Source organism: Salvelinus namaycush, chromosome 28, assembly GCF_016432855.1.
Source record: "Salvelinus namaycush isolate Seneca chromosome 28, SaNama_1.0, whole genome shotgun sequence".
Taxonomy (NCBI): Eukaryota; Metazoa; Chordata; class Actinopteri; order Salmoniformes; family Salmonidae; genus Salvelinus; species Salvelinus namaycush.
In genome coordinates this window covers 10,157,494-10,179,993 of record NC_052334.1, presented here as the reverse complement: position 1 = coordinate 10,179,993, position 22,500 = coordinate 10,157,494, and the positions used below count along the sequence as shown (strand labels likewise).

Sequence of the window (22,500 nt, the reverse complement as noted above, 5' to 3'; positions counted from 1 at the left end):
GGAAGAGCGTCACAGAGGTGTAGCTCTTCCAACATCTCTTTTCCCAAACGAAGCACTGGGCCAGCAGCCCTTAAATATAAGCTGTGCCAGCACAGATGAAACACCTTCTGACTAACAAGGACAACAGGTGCAATACATCCTGACCATTGAGGAGGATTTCAATCAGTACTCCACACCCAAAGAGAACCAACCTGGAAATAAAAAACAAAATTGAGAGAAAAACCAAAGCCTGTAACACTGGTTTAGAGGTGACTTATTGTGTACATAGGGTTATTTATGATATATATATATATATATATATATATATACACACACACTTCCGTTCAAACGTTTTGGGTCACTTAGAAATGTCCTTGTCTTTGAAAGAAAAAAAAAATATTTGTCCATTAAAATAACATCAAATTGATCCGAAATACAGTGTAGACATTTTTAATGTTGTAAATGACTATTGTAGCTGGAAACGGCTGATTTTTAATGGAATATCTACATAGACGTACAGAGGCCCATTATCAGCAACCATCACTCCTGTGTTCCAATGGCACGTTGTGTTAGCTAATCCAAGTTGATCATTTTAAAAGGCTAATTGATCATTAGAAAACCGTTTTGCAACAGCTGAAAACTGTTGTTCTGATTAAAAAAGCAATAAAACTGGCCTTCTTTAGACTAGTTGAGTATCTGGAGCATCAGCATTTGTGGGTTCGATTACAGGCTCAAAATGGCCAGAAACAAATAACTTTCTTCTGAAACTCGTCAGTCTATTCTTGTTCTGAGAAAATAAGGCTGTTCCATGTGAGAAATTGCCAAGAAACTGAAGATCTCATACAACGCTGTTTACTACTCCCGTCACGGAACAGTGCAAACTGGCTCAACCAGAATAGAAAGAGGAGTAGGATGCCCCAGTGCACAACTGAGCAAGAGGACAAGTACATTAGAGTGTCTAGTTTGAGAAACAGACGCCGCACAAGTCCTCAACTAGCAGCTTCATTAAATTGTACATGCAAAACACCAGTCTCAATGTCAACAGTGAAGAGGCGACTCTGGGATGCTGGCCTTCTAGACAGAGTTGCAAAGAAAAAGCTATATATCTCAGACTGGCCAATAAAAATAAAATATTAAGATGGGCAAAAGAACACAGACACCTTTGACATTAAATTTGAACTCTGCCTAGAAGGCCAGCATCCCAGAGTCGCCTCTGACAGGATGTCCAAACACGAGCTCATTCGGACTGAATCTGGAACTCTGACATGATGTCCAAACACGAGCTCCTTCAGACTGAATCTGGAACTCTGACAGGATGTCCAAACACGAGCTCATTCGGACTGAATCTGGAACTCTGACATGATGTCCAAACACAAGCTCCTTCAGACTGAATCTGGAACTCTGACATAATGTCCAAACACGAGCTCATTCGGACTGAAACTGAGAGACTCCTGAACAACCTCCCCTGCTGCAAATAGCTGCACCGCTTCATCCCAGTCTCTCTCAGACTCAAAGCAGTAAGCTCTCAACATAGACTTCAAAGTCTGATTAAATCTCTCAAGAGCACCTTGAGACTCTGGGTGATATGCACTTGGTAACACTCAACTGCTGTAGCACTTGCTTGAATACCTTTGACATTACATTTGAACCTAGGTCAGACTGCACTAATTGCAGAAGCCCAAACGTTGAAAATAATTTCACAAGTAGCTTAACAATACTAGGAGCCGTGATGTTCCTCAGTGGAATGGCCTCTGGGAAACGAGTGGCAGCACACACGATGGTTAAGCGCAATTGGATAACACTCCTTGCTTTGGGGAAAGGACCAATACAGTCCACCAGAACCCTGCTGAAAGCAGTTATAGTCTGCAAGCAGCCCAGAGAAACATACTGAATAACACATTCGTAAATGGCAAAAAAGACAGTCAAAAAATAAATCATAAGCAACAAGGTTTTGAAGTGTCTGTCCTGTATCTAGGAGATACACCATATATACAAAAGTATGTGGACACCCCTTAAAATTTGTGGATTCGGCTATTTCAGCCACACCTGTTACTGACAGGTGTATAAAATTAAGCACACCGCCATGCAATCTCCATAGACAAACATTGGCCTTACTGAAGAGCTCAGTGACTTCCAATGTGGCACTGTCATAAAAGGCCACCTTTCCATAACAAAATTAGTTTTTATCAGTCATGGAAATACAAATGCAAAAATTGGCTCCCTAATCAAAAATAAGTTTTGGTGCAGGTACAGACAACTAGCGCAAAAATAAAATTACGATATTGTCAAAATGAGACAATATACTGTATCATCAAAAATAATATCCCGCTATGTAACTATCAACCCCCCCCCCCCATCACTAATTGGTATATTGGTCTAGAAGTACTTCCCAAGTGTTTTTTTTTCTTCCATGACTGCATTTTCTCGATCTTGTCTCTTCGCTGCAACTCCCCAATGGGCTTGGGAGGCGAAGGTCGAGTCATGCGTCCCGCCAAACCGCACTTCTTAACACCCACCCGCTTAACTTGAAAGCCAGCCGTACCAACGTGTCAGAGAACTGACGACCATGGTCAGCCTGCAGGCGCCCGGCACGCCACAAGGAGTCGCTTGAGCGCGATGAGCCAAGTAAAGCCCCCCGGCCAAACCCTCCCCTAACCCGGATGACGCTGGGCCAATTGTGCACAACTCTATGGGACTCCCGATCACGGTGGTTGTGATACAGCCTGGGATCGAACCTGGGTCTGTAGTGACGCCTCTAGCACTGCAATGCAGTGCCTTAGACTGCTGCGCCACTCGGGAGGCCAAGTGGGTTTTTCTTCAAACTCTTGCACTTCAAAGTCCATGGCCTTTTTTTTTACCCTGTGAGTTTAACTTTCCACGGGTTGTCAGTGATTTGAACGAATACAACAAATCTGTGACTCAAGATAAGCCCCCACCAGCGTTGGAAAAAGTACTCAATTGTCATAATTGAGTAAAAGTAAAGATTTCCCAATTATTAACACACGTCTGCTGAAACTAGCTCTCAGGTACTCAAAACACAAAACAGTTCCCCAAACCCCACAGACATCTCTAACTTAATGATAACCGAGATCACACTATTGTGACATATTCCAAAAGCTACTTTCAGAACCTATTTGAGTGTAAAGACTTTTGTTGTTTCACTGTATATTGTTTGTGTACTCAAACAAGAAAGGAACACAAATGCTAAAATTTTTGTTTTGTATTTCAACATGACTCAATACATGTCAAACAGAATATTGAAAGCACACATACAGTAAAAATGCAAACATACAGTAAATATATTTTGCATATTCAAAGAACGAAAAATAGGCCTACTTGTACTACTGTACTTTATGTTAGATGAATTGTACGGAATAGATAAAGAAAAGTCATAAGTCAAGAAACAAATACTCCATTGCGAAAACAAAATCAATCATGTCTATTGTTTTGGTCCGATCACAGATTTTCATCAACATCACAGGTGATATTCTCCTTTGCCAGACAGCGGGGAAATATCTTCTGGCATGATGCATCTACCCCTGACAGGACTCTGCTGGAATGTCACCACAGGCCTCCTCCATTGACTGGAGAAGGGCCATACATTCACGGGGTTTGCGATCATACACCTTCCACAGCCATGCTGAAAACAACTCCTCAATGGGGTTGCTGCTCAGGATCACCTGGCCCTCTCTGCTTAAGATCACCTGGCCCTCTCTGCTCAGGATCACCTGTCCCTCTCTGCTCAGGATCACCTGGCCCTCTCTGCTCAGGATCACCTGGCCCTCTCTGCTCAGGATCACCTGGCCCTCTCTGCTCAGGATCACCTGGCCCTCTCTGCTCTGGTTGAAAAAGCTTGTCATGTAGGTGTTCTGTCAGGACCCGGTGTGAGAAACAGTCACTAATAGTCGGCAGAACCCAGAAGATGAGGCAGACACAGCAGTACTAGAGACAGTGGTTTAATCAAGGTAAAAGATCTTCAGGCAAAAATATAAATCCACAACGTCAAAAGTAAAGCCAAGAGAAAAAATGGATATCCTCCAAAATACAAAGAAAATCCACAAAGTGGTAAGAACAGCAGGGAAAAAACAAACCTCAAAAGACTAATCAAAAATAAACAAGAACAAAACCAGAGTACCTCTGGAAAATCCAACAAGAGTTCACAGTTCACAGCATATGTTCACAGCATGGCTGGGGCTGGGTGCTAACATACAAACACAGAGCAAAGAACTGAGGGACACTAATGGTTTAAATACCTACAAGGAAATTAGGCACAGGTGAAAACAATAACTAGAAGGGAAAAAAACAAAAGGTTCAAAAAGGCGCAATGGGGACATCTAGTGACCAAAACCTGAATAGTCCTGGCCAAAACCTGACATGTTCGGGAAATTAAGCAGATGGGCAGTGTTGTATGGTCCAAGAGTGGCATGGCGGTGGAGGACCCCATTGTGGCTCATACCGTAGCTGCGCATATGGTGACATTTCTCCCGCTCTGGCCAGGTATTTCAATGATGGAGCGTTGACCAATGATTAGGGCTGTTGTGGTGACCGTATTGTTAAACAAATCAAAATATATTTTATATTTGAGATTCTTCAAAGTAGCCACCCTTTTTTAATTTATTTTTAATTTCACTTTTATTTAACCAGGTAGGCCAGTTGAGAACAAGTTCTCATTTACAACTGCGTGTAACGGCAGTCGTAATCCTCCTCCTCGGACGAGGAGAGGCGAGACGGATCAGACCAATACGCAGAGTGGCTAGTTTCCATAGTGATTTAATAATTAACAACAACAATATGCGATACAAAATAACTACCGTGACAGTCCTGTGTGGCGGAACACTGACACAAGAACAAACACCCACAAAACACACGTGAAACCCTGGCTGCCTAAGTATGATTCTCAATCAGGGACAACGATTGACAGCTGCCTCTGATTGAGAATCATACCAGGCCGAACACAAAACCCCAACATAGAAAATAACACATAGACAACCCACCCCAACTCACGCCCTGACCAACTAAATAAATACAAGAAAAAGGAAAAACAGGTCAGGAACGTGACATAACCCCCCCTTTAAGGTGCGAACTCCGGGCGCACCAGCATAAAGTCTAGGGGAGGGTCTGGGTGGGCGTCTGTCCACGGTGGCGGCTCTGGCGCTGGTCGTGGTCCCCACCCCACCATAGTCAAACCCCGCTTCCTTGGCCTCCTCCCAATGACCACCCTCCATATAAACCCCATTGGATTAAGGAGCAGCTCCGGACTGAGGGGCAGCTCCGGACTGAGGGGCAGCACCGGACTGAGGGGCAGCACCGGACTGAGGGGCAGCACCGGACTGAGGGGCGGATCCTGGCTGGCTGGCTCTGGCGGATCCTGGCTGGCTGGCTTTGGCGGATCCTGGCTGGCTGGCTCTGGCGGATCCTGGCTGGCTGGCTCTGGCGGATCCTGGCTGGCTCTGGCGGATCCTGGCTGGCTGGCTCTGGCGGATCCTGGCTGGCTGGCTCTGGCGGATCCTGGCTGGACGGCTCTGGCTGGTCCTGGCTGGACGGCTCTGGCTGGTCCTGGCTGGACGGCTCTGGCTGGTCCTGGCTGGACGGCTCTGGCTGGTCCTGGCTGGACGGCTCTGGCTGGTCCTGGCTGGACGGCTCTGGCTGATCCTGTCTGGCGGAAGGCTCTGGCTGATCCTGTCTGGCGGAAGGCTCTAGCGGCTCCTGTCTGGCGGAAGGCTCTAGCGGCTCCTGTCTGGCGGACGGCTCTAGCGGCTCCTGTCTGGCAGACGGCTCTGAAGGCTCAGGACAGACGGGTGGCTTTGAAGCCTCAGTACAGACGGACAGCGCTGGGCAGGCAGACAGTTCAGACAGCGCTGGGCAGGCAGACAGTTCAGACAGCGCTGGGCAGGCAGGCAGCTCAGACAGCACTGGGCAGGCAGACAGTTCAGACAGCGCTGGGCAGGCAGACAGTTCAGACACTGGCTGCGCTGGAGAGGAGGAAGGCTCTGACAGCGCTGGACAGGTGGGAGCAACTGGAGAGAGAAGACGGAGAGACAGCCTGGTGCGGGGAGCTGCCACCGGAGGGCTGGTACGTGGAGGTGGCACCGGAAAAACCGGACCGGGAAGGAGGACACGCACTCTTGAGCACCGAGCCTGCCCAACCTTACCAGGTTGAATGGTCCCCGTAGCCCTGCCAGTGTGGCGAGGTGGAATAGCCCGCACTGGGCTATGCTGGCGAACCGGGGACACCATTTGTAAGGCTGGTACCATGTATGCCGGCCCGAGGAGACGCACTGGAGGCCAGATGCGTTGGGCCGGCTTCATGACATCCGGCTCGATGCCCAACCTAGCCCTACCAGTGCGGCGAGGTGGAATAGCCCGCACTGGACTAAGCACGCGTACTGGGGACACCGTGCGCTTCACCGCATAACACGGTGTCTGACCAGTACGACGCCCTCTCACTCCACGGTAAGCACGGGGAGTTGGCTCAGGTATCCTACCCGGTTTTGCCACACTCCGCGTGTGCCCCCCCCAAGAAATTTTTGGGTCTGACTCCCGGGCTCCCAACCGCGTCGCCGCGCTGCCTCCTCATACCAGCGCCTCTCTGCCTTTGCTGCCTCCAACTCCGCCTTGGGACGGCGATATTCTCCTGGCTGAACCCAGGCTCCTTTGCCGTCCAGGATCTCCTCCCAAGTCCACGAGTCCTGTGTCCTCTGTTGCTGCTGTCGCTGCCCTTTACCACTCCGCTTGATCCTTTGGTGGTGGGTGTTTCTGTAACGGCAGTCGTAATCCTCCTCCTCGGACGAGGAGAGGCGAGACGGATCGGACCAATACGCAGAGTGGCTAGTTTCCATAGGGATTTAATAATTAACAACAACAATATGCGATACAAAATAACTACCGTGACAGTCCTGTGTGGCGGAACACTGACACAAGAACAAACACCCACAAAACACACGTGAAACCCCGGCTGCCTAAGTATGATTCTCAATCAGGGACAACGATTGACAGCTGCCTCTGATTGAGAATCATACCAGGCCGAATACAAAACCCCAACATAGAAAATAACACATAGACAACCCACCCCAACTCACGCCCTGACCAACTAAATAAATACAAGAAAAAGGGAAAACAGGTCAGGAACGTGACACTGCGACCTGGTCAAGACAAAGTAAAGCATTGCGACAAAAACAACAACACAGAGTTACATATAAACAAACTTCCAGTCAATAACACAATATATAAATATATGTACAGTGTGTGCAAACGTAGAAGAGTAGGGAGGTAAGGCAATAAATAGACCATGGAGGCGAAATAATTACAATTTAGCATTAATACTGGAGTGATAGATGTGCAGATGATGATGTGCAAGTGGAGATACTGGGGTGCAAAAGAGCAAGACGATAAGTAGCAATATGTGGATGAGGTATTTGGGTGTGCTATTTACAGATTGGCTGTGTACAGATACAGTATTCGGTAAACTGCTCTGACAGCTGATGCTTAAAGTTAGAGAGGGAGATATAAGACTCCAGCTTCAGTGATTTTTGCTATTTGTTCCAGTCATTGGCAGAAGAGAACTGGAAGGAAAGGAGTTCAAAAGAAGTGTTGGCTTTGGGGGTGACCAGTGAAATATACCTGCTGGAGCACGTGCTACGGGTGGGTGTTGCTATGTTGACCAGTGAGCTGAGATAAGGCGGGGCTTTACCTAGCATAGACTTATAGATGACCTGGAGCCAGTGGGTTTGACAATTAATATGTAGTGAGTGCCAGCCAATGAGAGCATACAGGTCGCAGTGGTGGGAAGTATTTGGGGCTTTAGTGACAAAATGGATGGCACTGTGATAGACTACATCCAGTTTGTTGAGTAGAGTGTTGGAGGCTATTTTGTAAATGACATCGCCGAAGTCAAGGATCGGTAGGATAGTCAGTTTTACGAGGGTATGTTTGGCAGCATGAGTGAAGGATGCTTTCTTGCGAAATAGGTTCCAGCCGATTCTAGATTTAATTTTGGATTGGAGATGTTTAATGTGAGTCTGGAAGGAGAATTTACAGTCTAACCAGACACCTAGGTATTTGTAGCTGTCCACATATTCTAAGTACGAACCGTCCAGAATAGTGATGCTAGTCGGGCGGGAGGGTGCGGAAAGTGATCGGTTGCAGAGCATGCACTTAGTTTTACTTGTATTTAAGAGCAGTTGGAGGCCTTGGAAGGAGAGTTGTATGGCATTGAAGCTTGTTTGGAGGTTTCTGAGCAAAGTGTCCAAAGACGGGCCAGATGTGTACAGAATGGTGTCGTCTGCGTAGAGGTGGATCAGAGAATCACCAGCAGCAAGAGCAACATCATTGATATATACAGAGAAAAGAGTCGGCCCGAGAATTGAACCCTGTGGTACCCCCATAGAGACTGCCAGAGGTCCGGACAACAGGCCCGCTGATTTGACACACTAAACTCTATCTGAGAAGTAGTTGGTGAACCAGGCGAGGCAGTCATTTGAGAAGCCAAGGCTGTTGAGTCTGCCGATAAGAATGCGATGATTGACAGAGTCGAAAGCCTTGGCCAGGTCGATGAAGACGGCTGCAGAGTACTGTCTTTTATCTATGGCGGTTATGATATCGTTTAGGACCTTGAGCGTGGCTGAGGTGCACCCATGACCAGCTCGGAAACCAGATTGCATAGGGGAGAAAGTACGGTGGGATTCAAAATGGTCGATGATCTGTTTGTTAACTTGGCTTTCGAAGATTTTAGAAAGGCAGGGCAGAATGGATACACAGTTGAAGTCAGAAGTTTACATACACCTTAGCCAAATACATTTTAACTCAGTTTTTCACAATTCCTGACATTTAATCAAAGTAAAAATTCCCTGTCTTAGGTCAGTTAGGATTACCACTTTATTTTAAGAATGTGAAATGTCAGAATAATATTACAGAGAATGATTTATTTCAGCTTGTATTTCTTTCACCACATTCCCAGTGGGTCAGAAGTTTACATACACTCACTCAGACATAATTTACTAACACATTATTTGTGTTTAGTGAGTCCGCCAGATAAGAGTCAGTAGGGATGACATTATGTAATATTGATAGGTGTGTGAATTGGATCATATTCCTGTCCTGCCTGAGCCTTCAAATTGTAACAAGTACTTTTAGGTGTCAGGGAAAATATATGTGAGTAAAAGTATATTATTTTCTTTAGGAATGTAGTGGAGTAAAAGTTGTCAAAAATATAAATAGTAAATATAGCCCAAAAACTGACAAAAGTAGATACTTCAAAGTATTTTTACTTAGTTATTTTACACCACTGGCCCCATTTTGTTATGCCCCCCCCCCCAAAACAAATCCCTCAACATAAAAAGGGAACTAACAAATGAGCCACTGACAACCCAAACCTGAACAGGTGGGGTTTTAAATGAGGTACTGAAATGCATCCATGGGGGGCCTACTGAGCACTGGCCAACTCCAGTTGGGTCTTAAAAGATCCCCACCATGGACACCCACTGGATTTGATATCCGACTAAATATCCGATATCCGACTAGAAAAACCAAAGCCTATAACACTGGTTTAGAGGTGACTTATTGTGTACATAGGGTTGTATATATTGTTTTGGTGTATATTTATTATCATGTGTCCATTGCTTTTACTATATACTGAAGAATAAAGAGTCTACTCTATAGTCCCTATCGGCAGTCCAGGCGGAGGAGCTAATGCTAGCCCTGTGTTCTTCATCTCCCTAGTCCCACACAGGCGCTAAATCAGTATACTAGCCATCCTACAACAGTCCATCCTCTCCCTATTCCCTTGTCCCTACCCACAGCCCAGGCAAGGTGCAGGAACTAACTAACTATGCAGCTCAGGTGCAGGAACTAACTAACTCTAAAGCTCAGGTGCAGGAACTAACTAACTCTGCAGCTCAGGTGCAGGAACTAACTAACTCTACAGCCCAGGTGCAGGAACTAACTCTGCAGCTCAGGTGCAGGAACTTACTAACTCTGCAGCTCAGGTGCAGGAACTAACTAACTCTACAGCCCAGGTGCAGGAACTAACTCTGCAGCTCAGGTGCAGGAACTAACTCTACAGCTCAGGTGCAGGAACTAACTCTGCAGCTCAGGTGCAGGAACTAACTAACTCTGCAGCTCAGGTGCAGGAACTAACTAACTCTACAGCCCAGGTGCAGGAACTAACTAACTATGCAGCTCAGGTGCAGGAACTAACTAACTCTACAGCCCAGGTGCAGGAACTAACTAACTCTACAGCCCAGGTGCAGGAACTAACTAACTATGCAGCTCAGGTGCAGGAACTAACTAACTCTACAGCCCAGGTGCAGGAACTAACTAACTCTACAGCCCAGGTGCAGGAACTAACTAACTCTGCAGCTCAGGTGCAGGAACTAACTAACTCTACAGCCCAGGTGCAGGAACTAACTCTGCAGCTCAGGTGCAGGAACTAACTAACTCTGCAGCTCAGGTGCAGGAACTAACTAACTCTACAGCCCAGGTGCAGGAACTAACTAACTATGCAGCTCAGGTGCAGGAACTAACTAACTCTGCAGCTCAGGTGCAGGAACTAACTAACTCTGCAGCCCAGGTGCAGGAACTAACTAACTCTGCAGCCCAGGTGCAGGAACTAACTAACTCTACAGCCCAGGTGCAGGAACTAACTAACTCTGCAGCTCAGGTGCAGGAACTAACTAACTCTACAGCCCAGGTGCAGGAACTAACTAACTCTACAGCTCAGGTGCAGGAACTAACTAACTCTGCAGCTCAGGTGCAGGAACTAACTCTGCAGCTCAGGTGCAGGAACTAACTAACTCTGCAGCTCAGGTGCAGGAACCAACTAACTCTACAGCCCAGGTGCAGGAACTAACTAACTATGCAGCTCAGGTGCAGGAACTAACTAACTCTGCAGCTCAGGTGCAGGAACTAACTAACTCTGCAGCCCAGGTGCAGGAACTAACTAACTCTGCAGCCCAGGTGCAGGAACTAACTAACTCTGCAGCCCAGGTGCAGGAACTAACTAACTCTGCAGCCCAGGTGCAGGAACTAACTAACTCTGCAGCTCAGGTGCAGGAACTAACTAACTCTGCAGCTCAGGTGCAGGAACTAACTAACTCTGCAGCTCAGGTGCAGGAACTAACTCTGTAGCTCAGGTGCAGGAACTAACTAACTCTACAGCCCAGGTGCAGGAACTAACTAACACTGCAGCCCAGGTGCAGGAACTAACTAACTCTGCATTCCAGGTGCAGGAACTAACTAACTCTGCAGCCCAGGTGCAGGAACTAACTAACTCTGCAGCTCAGGTGCAGGAACTAACTAACTCTGCAGCTCAGGTGCAGGAACTAACTAACTCTGCAGCTCAGGTGCAGGAACTAACTCTGCAGCTCAGGTGCAGGAACTAACTAACTCTACAGCTCAGGTGCAGGAACTAACTAACTCTGCAGCTCAGGTGCAGGAACTAACTCTGCAGCTCAGGTGCAGGAACTAACTAACTCTACAGCTCAGGTGCAGGAACTAACTAACTCTGCAGCTCAGGTGCAGGAACTAACTAACTCTGCAGCCCAGGTGCAGGAACTAACTAACTCTGCAGCTCAGGTGCAGGAACTAACTAACACTGCAGCCCAGGAACTAACTAACACTGCAGCCCAGGTGCAGGAACTAACTAACTCTGCAGCTCAGGTGCAGGAACTAACTAACTCTGCAGCCCAGGTGCAGGAACTAACTAACTCTGCAGCTCAGGTGCAGGAACTAACTAACTCTGCAGCCCAGGTGCAGGAACTAACTAACTCTGCAGCTCAGGTGCAGGAACTAACTCTGCAGCTCAGGTGCAGGAACTAACTAACTCTACAGCTCAGGTGCAGGAACTAACTAACTCTGCAGCTCAGGTGCAGGAACTAACTCTGCAGCTCAGGTGCAGGAACTAACTAACTTTACAGCTCAGGTGCAGGAACTAACTAACTCTGCAGCTCAGGTGCAGGAACTAACTAACTCTGCAGCCCAGGTGCAGGAACTAACTAACTCTGCAGCTCAGGTGCAGGAACTAACTAACACTGCAGCCCAGGAACTAACTAACACTGCAGCCCAGGTGCAGGAACTAACTAACTCTGCAGCTCAGGTGCAGGAACTAACTAACTCTGCAGCCCAGGTGCAGGAACTAACTAACTCTGCAGCTCAGGTGCAGGAACTAACTAACACTGCAGCCCAGGTGCAGGAACTAACTAACTCTGCAGCTCAGGTGCAGGAACTAACTAACTCTACAGCTCAGGTGCAGGAACTAACTAACACTACAGCTCAGGTGCAGGAACTAACTAACTCTACAGCTCAGGTGCAGGAACTAACTAACTCTGCAGCTCAGGTGCAGGAACTAACTAACTCTGCAGCTCAGGTGCAGGAACTAACTAACTCTACAGCTCAGGTGCAGGAACTAACTAACTCTACAGCTCAGGTGCAGGAACTAACTAACTCTGCAGCTCAGGTGCAGGAACTAACTAACTCTACAGCTCAGGTGCAGGAACTAACTAACTCTACAGCTCAGGTGCAGGAACTAACTAACTCTGCAGCTCAGGTGCAGGAACTAACTAACTCTACAGCTCAGGTGCAGGAACTAACTAACTCTACAGCTCAGGTGCAGGAACTAACTAACTCTGCAGCTCAGGTGCAGGAACTAACTAACTCTACAGCTCAGGTGCAGGAACTAACTAACTCTACAGCCCAGGTGCAGGAGCTAACTAACTCTACAGCTCAGGTGCAGGAACTAACTAACTATGCAGCTCAGGTGCAGGAACTAACTAACTCTGCAGCCCAGGTGCAGGAACTAACTAACTCCGCAGCCCAGGTGCAGGAACTAACTAACTCTATAGCTAAGGTGCAGGAACTAACAGACTCTGCAGCCCAGGTGCAGGAACTAACAAACTCTGCAGCCCAGGTGCAGGAACTAACTAACACTGCAGCCCAGGTGCAGGAACTAACTAACTCTGCAGCCCAGGTGCAGGAACTAACTAACTCTGCAGCCCAGGTGCAGGAACTAACTAACACTGCAGCCCAGGTGCAGGAACTAACTAACTCTACAGCTCAGGTGCAGGAACTAACTAACTCTGCAGCCCAGGTGCAGGAACTAACTAACTCTGCAGCCCAGGTGCAGGAACTAACAAACTCTGCAGCCCAGGTGCAGGAACTAACTAACACTGCAGCCCAGGTGCAGGAACTAACTAACTCTACAGCTCAGGTGCAGGAACTAACTAACACTGCAGCCCAGGTGCAGGAACTAACTAACTCTGCAGCCCAGGTGCAGGAACTAACTAACTCTGCAGCCCAGGTGCAGGAACTAACTAACTCTGCAGCCCAGGTGCAGGAACTAACAAACTCTGCAGCCCAGGTGCAGGAACTAACTAACACTGCAGCCCAGGTGCAGGAACTAACTAACTCTACAGCTCAGGTGCAGGAACTAACTAACACTGCAGCCCAGGTGCAGGAACTAACTAACACTGCAGCCCAGGTGCAGGAACTAACTAACTCTGCAGCCCAGGTGCAGGAACTAACTAACTCTGCAGCCCAGGTGCAGGAACTAACTAACTCTACAGCTCAGGTGCAGGAACTAACTAACACTGCAGCCCAGGTGCAGGAACTAACTAACTCTACAGCTCAGCTGCAGGAACTAACTAACTCTGCAGCCCAGGTGCAGGAACTAACTAACTCTGCAGCTCAGGTGCAGGAACTAACTAACTCTACAGCCCAGGTGCAGGAACTAACTAACTCTACAGCCCAGGTGCAGGAACTAACTAACTCTGCAGCCCAGGTGCTTGAGTCCCTCTACCACAGCCAAACCTTCACCTATTCCCTTAATCCCCACACACACGCTCTAGCACCTCGTCCCTACTCTAGCCACAGTCCCTAGTCTCTATCCTAACCCACAGCCCCATGTGTGCACACACACACGGGCGCGCGCGCGCACACACACACACCCACAGAGGAAAAATAAGGTGGATAGAGCCCTGCCTTACAGACTCATCCTGAGCTAAATAATGTGTGTGTGCAGCTGGTAGGCTGTATACAGCAAGCTGCGGGGGGGGTTATATTGATAAACAACTGTCTGAACTCAGAGAGGAGAGAACAGAGAACAGCTTGGTCTCTTGCTGGGTTATTACAGGTGCTGGAGTACATGGTGATGCTCACTCAGTGTTGTGTTACAGAACATATGGGTGCTATGCTGACAACCACTTACTGCATTTAATCAGTCAGCCATATACGGCATATCATACTGTTTAATCAGTCAGCCATACATACCATACTGTTTAATCAGTCAGCCATACATGACATATCATACTGTTTAATCAGTCAGCCATACACGACATATCAAATCAAAGTTTATTTGTCACGTGTGCCGGATAAAACAGGTGTAGACATTACGGTGAAATCCTTAATTACAGGCTCTAACCAATAGTGCAGAAAATGTATTAGGTGAACAATAGGTAATTAAAGAAATAAAAACAACAGTAAAAAGACAGTGAAAAACAGTAGCGAGGCTATATACAGTAGCGAGGCTATAAAAGTAGCGAGGATTCATACAGACACCGGTTAGTCAAGCTGATTGAGGTAGTATGTACATGTAGATATGGTTAAAGTGACTATGCATATATGATGAACAGAGAGTAGCAGTAGCGTAAAAGAGGGGTTGGCGGGTGGTGTGTGGGACACAATGTAGATAGCCCGGTTAGTCAATGTGCGGGAGCACTGGTTGGTCAGGCCAATTGAGGTAGTATGTACATATGTACATGAATGTATTGACGCTTTGCCTGTTTGATGGTTTGTCGCAGGGCATAGCAGGATTTCTTGTAAGCTTCCGGGTTAGAGTCCTGCACTTTGAAAGCGGCAGCTCTGCCCTTTAGCTCAGTGCGAATGTTGCCTGTAATCCATGGCTTCTGGTTGGGGTATGTACGTACAGTCACTGTGGGGACGACGTCTAGATGCACTTATTGATAAAGCCAGTGACTGATGTGGTGTACTCCTCAATGCCATTGGAAGAATCCCGGAACATATTCCAGTCTGTGCTAGCAAAACAGTCCTGTAGTTTAGCATATGCCTCATCTGACCACTTTTTTATAGACCGAGTCACTGGTGCTTCCTGCTTTAATTTTTGCTTGTAAGCAGGAATCAGGAGGATAGAGTTGTGGTCGGATTTACCAAATGGAGGGCGAGGGAGAGCTTTGTACGTGTCTCTGTGTGTGGAGTACAGGTGATCTAGAATTTGTTTCCCTCTGGTTACACATTTAACATGTTGATAAAAATTTGGTAGAACTGCATTAAAGTCTCCGGCCACTAGACCTCTGGGTGAGTGGTTTCCTGTTTGCTAATTTCCTTATACAGCTGACTGAGTGCGGTCTTAGTGCCAGCATCTGTGGTGGTAAATAAACAGCCACGAAAAGTATAGCTGAAAACTCTCTAAGCAAGTAGTGTGGCCTGCAATTTATCACAATATACTCTACTTCAGGCAAGCAAAATCTAGAGACTTCCTCAGATTTCGTGCACCGGCTGCTGTTTCCAAATATGCACAGGCTGCACCCCCTCGTCTTACCCGAGTGTGCTGTTCTATCTTGCCGGTGCATTGTATATCCCGCTAGCTGAATATCCATGTCGTTATTCAGCCACGATTCTGTGAAACATAGGATATTACAGTTTTTGATGTCCCGTTGGTAGGATATTCGTGATCGTACCTTGTCTAATTTATTGTCCAATGATTGCACGTTGGCGACTAATATTGCCGGTAACGGCAGCTTTCCCACTCGCCTCTGCGGGTCCTGACCAGGCACCCCGCTGTGTGTCCCCTGTACCTGCGTTTCTTCCTCTTGCAAATAATGGGGAAGTTGGCCCTGCAGGGTGTTTGGAGAATGTCCTGTGCGTCTTGCTTGTTGAAGAAAAAATCTTTGTCTAATCCGAGGTGAGTGATCGCTGTCCTGATATCCAGAAGGTCTTTTTTGCCGTAAGATACGGTTGCAGAAACATTATGTACAAAATAAGTTACAAATAACGCAAAAAAAACACATAATAGCACAATTGGTTGGGCGCCCGTAAAACTGCTGCCATTTCTTCATATCATACTGTTTAATCAGTCAGCCATACACGACATATCATACTGTTTAATCAGTCAGCCATACACGGCATATCATACTGTTTAATCAGTCAGCCATACACGACATATCATACTGTTTAATCAGTCAGCCATACACGGCATATCATACTGTTTAATCAGTCAGCCATACACGACATATCATACTGTTTAATCAGTCAGCCATACACGGCATATCATACTGTTTAATCAGTCAGCCATACACGGCATATCATACTGTTTAATCAGTCAGCCATACACGACATATCATTCTGGTAGCTAAGGGCATACTATATGGGGATGAATTCTATACAATGAGTCAGACTCAACATGACAGAGAAGATGTTGGTGTGAAGACTGTAGACACGTGTTTAGAAAGATGGAGAAATAGCATAGAGCTAGTCTTGAAGACACATGATAGAGAACATAGAATGGTACAGATGTAGGATCTTCATTTGAGCCAGTTTGCAACTGCAGGAAATCCTGCAGCAACAGGAAATGTGAATTATTATGTGGATTATAATCAATGGACATGTCTTGTAGGGGTTGATACATTTTATGTTAGGGCAAATCAAGTCTAAAATGTTAAAGTGGAAAATAAACACTTTAGAAGCCTTTTCAAACCTGGAATATACTAAAAGTGAGCATTTCCTGCTGTGCAGGAAAATTCTCATTAAAAAATGAGAGATATAGAGCGAGAGAGTGAGAGAGGTGATCCTAACAACAATACATTTGGCTGACCATCCATGGACCTCCAGAAATGTTTACTCAATGCAGTTCTGGTGCTGTGGACGTGTCTTCAATCATATGTTAGAGGAGAAGGCCATTGAGCGCAAACTTGAGAGTTGTGAAAATATTGTGCAACTTCCGGTGCACGTTTACTGTGAACACTGAGGCTGTACCCGCTTTAAGTTAGTTTTAACAGTGGTAAAGTACGCTACTGTGGCTACCATTAAAAAAAAAGAGAAAATGCATTCCATAACATTTTAACAGCTGTTCTATCATTCAGCCTACAGTAGCAGCCAATGTGCGGTGTTCAATGTAGGCCTACATATTTAACTCGGCAAGTCAGTTATAAACAAATTCTTATTTACAATGATGGCCTAGGAACAGTGGGTTAACTGCCTTGTTCAGGGGCAGAACGACAGATTCTTACCCTGTTAGCTCAGGGATTCAATCTAGCAACCTTTCAGTTACTGGCCCAACGCTCCAACCACTAGGCTAGCTGCTGCCCCTACATTCCATGAGACTTTTGAAAAAACATTAACCTGTTTATCCACTTGTCCTTCAGACAAGGAGGTGACTGAAAATGTTGTTGTGTTGTTTGATGCCAGAAACCACTTTACAAAATAAAATGCATTATTATTCCCATATATTATTACAGAGAATCATAAAATCATGCTACGCTCTGCCTATTGGCTACTTAAGTTATTCAAACCTGTCTCAAAATACAACACTGCCCCTTTAAGACATAAAAAAAACTCTTAGCATGACTCGCTTTCAAAGATAGAAATGCACACGTTTTGTGTTCTTGTAAGAAGGAATCACTCCCCCATTGCTGACTACACGTTATCTATAACTAGGCTAACAACTCACTAACTAGCAAAGGATATGAACAAATGTGTACACGTCGCTACATCTCACTTTGAACTCAAAACAAACGCATCTACTCACAACCACTCATGCTGTAAAAACAGTCCAGTTGAAAGTGAATGGCACAGATCCATATATGGCACGAGGGGTGTGGTATATGGCCAATATACCACTGCTACGGGCTGTTCTTAGGCAGGACCTGGATCCAGCCCTCAGCCGTGGTATATTAGTCATATACCACAAACCCCCGAGGTGCCTTATTGCTATTATAAACTGGTTACCAACGTAATTAGAGCATATACAGTGTGATATACCATGGTTGTCAGCCAATCAGCATTCAGGGATCGAACCACCCAGTTTATAATCGCATATAGGCCTACTGCAGCTCTGATTGGTTATGACGCACCGGTCTGTGTAGAGTACAGGCTTAAGTCGTGCCTGTCAATGTAATAGAATCCTACTCCCATGCATTCTGCTTACAACAAAATCTCATGCATAGTTTTTGTTTTGGTATGTTGCATTGAAAGTGGCTTGAATATTGCCTTGATTCGATCACAATTCCCACTGTAGAGGGAAACGTTGACAGTGTTAACTAATGGGGAAAAATCTAGGAAGTTGCATGAAGTTCAATCTCGTGCTTCTCTGCGCATGCTGATATTTCTTCTGCATGTCAGTCCCGGGGGAGCTGCACGCCCGCGCTCAGCTTAGAGGGAACATTGATGACAACCGACTCACAGCTAGCAGGCGGTCTAATATTCTACAACCTGCTGGCAGGTTTGTCGCATCTGCATTTGTCAGTACGGAAACCCCTCGTGTGTGTGTGTCTGTGTCTGTGTGTGTGTTCAGACTCACTAAACCAGATGCTTTTTCATCTGTGGACTCCCCGTGTTGTACACAGCTGAGAAACGTTGCCTAGCAACACTGTCCACACCACAATGTTGCTAACATACACATTTCTCAGAGCTACATCTAGAGGATTAAGATCAATAAATAAATACTAGGAATCCTAAACCGAGAGAGAGAGAGAGAGAGAGAGGGCGAGAGAGAGAGAGCGAGAGAGAGAGAGAGAGAGAGTACAATGAAAAAACTTGTCAATCACAGTGTTTAGAAAACAGTTTCAATTCAGAAAGTTTAGTTTCTTAAAACCTCTTAAGGATCGGACCCTTTTTTGAAATTTTCGCCTAAAATGACATACCCAAATCTAACTGCCTGTAGCTCAGGACCTGAAGCAAGGTTAGGCACAATTCCCGATTTTGGCCACTAGATTGCACCAGTGTATGTGAAAAGTTTTAAACAGATCCAATGAACCATTGCATTTCTGTTCAAAATGTTGTATAAAGTCTGCCCAAATGTGCCTAATTGGTTTATTGATACATTTTCAAGTTCATAACTGTGCACTCTCCTCAAACAATAGCATGGTATTATTTCACTGTAATAGCTACTCTAAATTCCAGTTAGATGACCAAGAATTTAAGATTTCTGCCCATATCAGATATGTCTATGTCCTGGGAAATGTTCTTGTTACTTACAACCTCATGCTAATCACATTAGCCTACGTTAGCTCAACTGTCCCGCGGGGCAGACACTGATGCTGTAGAGGTTAAATTGTGCCTCAGATCAAAGCTGTGAAATTTTCCAACTGAAAAATTCCATGAACTTGTACTGATACGAATGTCCACAGACTTCCAGTCAGAAAAGGCTGATTCATTTTATTTCAACCAGAGACAAACTGTTTATCTCATGATGTTCTCTCCAACTGTGTAACGGCAGTCTAAGTCGTCCTCCTCCTCAGACGAGGAGAGGCGAGAAGGATCTGAGGACCAATGTGCAGCGTGGTAATTTTCCATTATTTAATTAACACAAAACAAGACACTATACAAAATGACAAAACAAACTAACCGTCACAGTCCTAGCTGGTGCAGACAAAACACAAAGACAGGAAACAACCACCCACAATCCCCAACACAAAACAAGCCACCTATATATGATTCTCAATCAGGGACAACGATTGACAGCTGTCTCTGATTGAGAACCATATTAGGCTGGACACAGAAACAGACTAACTAGACACACAACATAGAATTCCCACCCAGCTCACGTCCTGACCAACACTAAACAAGCAAAACACATAAGAACTCTGGTCAGGACGTTACAAACTGTTTGGACAACTGTTTGGATCCTTCGCTTCTTGGCTAGCACATGAGACATGTTCTAATCTACCTCTCTGGTATTGAAAACGCTGTAAACATGTGCTAGCATGTGCTAGCATTTATACATGTTATCATGTATAAATGTCACAATTTTTTCAAAGTTGATGAAGTATTACAAGAGAGTTAGTACTGCTGAGGGAAAAGACACTACGTGTCACACACACACACACACACACACACACACACACACACACACACACACACACACACACACACACACACACACACACACACACACACACACACACACACACACACACACACACACACACCATCTGCTTTCCTCCAGTACACCTATGTTCAAGAGCCAAGTTTTCTTCACTCTCACCTCCCTCTGAGAATCTCACCTACACACAGACCCTTTATTCCCTACTCTCAGCACCTACACACAGACCTTTATTCCCTACTCTCAGCACCTACACACAGACCCTTTATTCCCTACTCTCAGCACCTACACACAGACCCTTTATTCCCTACTCTCAGCACCTACACACAGACCCTTTATTCCCTACTCTCAGCACCTACACACAGACCCTTTATTCCCTACTCTCAGCACCTACACACAGACCCTTTATTCCCTACTCTCAGCACCTACACACAGACCCTTTATTCCCTACTCTCAGCACCTACACACAGACCCTTTATTCCCTACTCTCAGCACCTACACACAGACCCTTTATTCCCTACTCTCAGCACCTACACACAGACCCTTTATTCCCTACTCTCAGCACCTACACACAGACCCTTTATTCCCTACTCTCAGCACCTACACACAGACCCTTTATTCCCTACTCTCAGCACCTACACACAGACCCTTTATTCCCTACTCTCAGCACCTACACACAGACCTTTATTCCCTACTCTCAGCACCTACACACAGACCCTTTATTCCCTACTCTCAGCACCTACACACAGACCCTTTATTCCCTACTCTCAGCACCGACACACAGACCCTTTATTCCCTACTCTCAGCACCTACACACAGACCCTTTATTCCCTACTCTCAGCACCTACACACAGACCCTTTATTCCCTACTCTCAGCACCTACACACAGACCCTTTATTCCCTACTCTCAGCACCTACACACAGACCCTTTATTCCCTACTCTCAGCACCTACACACAGACCCTTTATTCCCTACTCTCAGCACCTACACACAGACCCTTTATTCCCTACTCTCAGCACCTACACACAGACCCTTTATTCCCTACTCTCAGCACCTACACACAGACCCTTTATTCCCTACTCTCAGCACCTACACACAGACCCTTTATTCCCTACTCTCAGCACCTACACACAGACCTTTATTCCCTACTCTCAGCACCTACACACAGACCCTTTATTCCCTACTCTCAGCACCTACACACAGACCCTTTATTCCCTACTCTCAGCACCGACACACACATTTTTTTGTGGCTGATTGTACAAACTTTGTCATTCAATATGTGGTTCAATAATTTGTGTAATGTGACACAGAACACCCTGTAATTTGTGGAAAGATTTGTGTAAAGGTTATGTCGTAATAATGTCCTACCCTCTCCCCCCAAACGCCCTACTAATGTACTGGGTCTGAATAATCCCTCCTAACCCTGGATGACTTTGGGTAGAGGACAGGGACAAGCTTGAGGACGGAGATGGCAACTGCATCTCAACACATGATGTTGTAGTAATGGTGTGTGTACAGGGTCGGTGTGTGTGTGTTGTTTTAATGGTGTGTCTATGGGGACAAGGATTGGGTGTGTGTGTTGTTATAATGGTGTGTCTATGGGGACGGGGTGTGAGTTTTATTACAATGGTGTGTCTATGGGGACGGGGATGGTGTGTGTTGATATAATGGTGTGTCTATTGGGATGGTGTGTGTTGATATAATGGTGTGTCTATGGGGACGGGGATGGGGTGTGTGTGTTGTTCTAATGGTGTGTCTATGGGGACGGGGTGTGAGTTTTATTACAATGGTGTGTCTATGGGGACGGGGATGGTGTGTGTTGATATAATGGTGTGTCTATGGGGACGGGGATGGGGTGTGCGTGTTGTTATAATGGTGTGTCTATGGGGACGGGGATGGGGTGTGTTGATATAATGGTGTGTCTATGGGGACGGGGATGGGGCGTGAGTGTTGATATAATGGTGTGTCTATGGGGACGGGGATGGGGCGTGAGTGTTGATATAATGGTGTGTCTATGGGGACGGGGATGGTGTGTAAGTTTTATTACAATGGTGTGTCTATGGGGACGGGGATGGTGTGTGTTGTTATAATGGTGTGTCTATGGGGACGGGGATGGGGTGTGAGTGTTGATATAATGGTGTGTCTATGGGGACGGGGATGGGGCGTGAGTGTTGATATAATGGTGTGTCTATGGGGACGGGGATGGGGCGTGAGTGTTGATATAATGGTGTGTCTATGGGGACGGGGATGGTGTGTAAGTTTTATTACAATGGTGTGTCTATGGGGACGGGGATGGTGTGTGTTGTTATAATGGTGTGTCTATGGGGACGGGGATGGGGTGTGAGTGTTGATATAATGGTGTGTCTATGGGGACGGGGATGGGGCGTGAGTGTTGATATAATGGTGTGTCTATGGGGACGGGGATGGGGTGTGAGTGTTTATATAATGGTGTGTCTATGGGGACGGGGATGGGG

General features: G+C 46.2%; 1 protein-coding gene across 1 annotated transcript in view; it reads right to left on the bottom strand.

Annotated features, from left to right (window-relative positions):
• Nucleotides 1–22,500, bottom strand: part of LOC120023555 (alpha-(1,6)-fucosyltransferase-like) — a 182,259-nt gene that overhangs the window by 71,596 nt on the left and 88,163 nt on the right. The gene's annotated exons all lie outside the window — the stretch shown is intronic.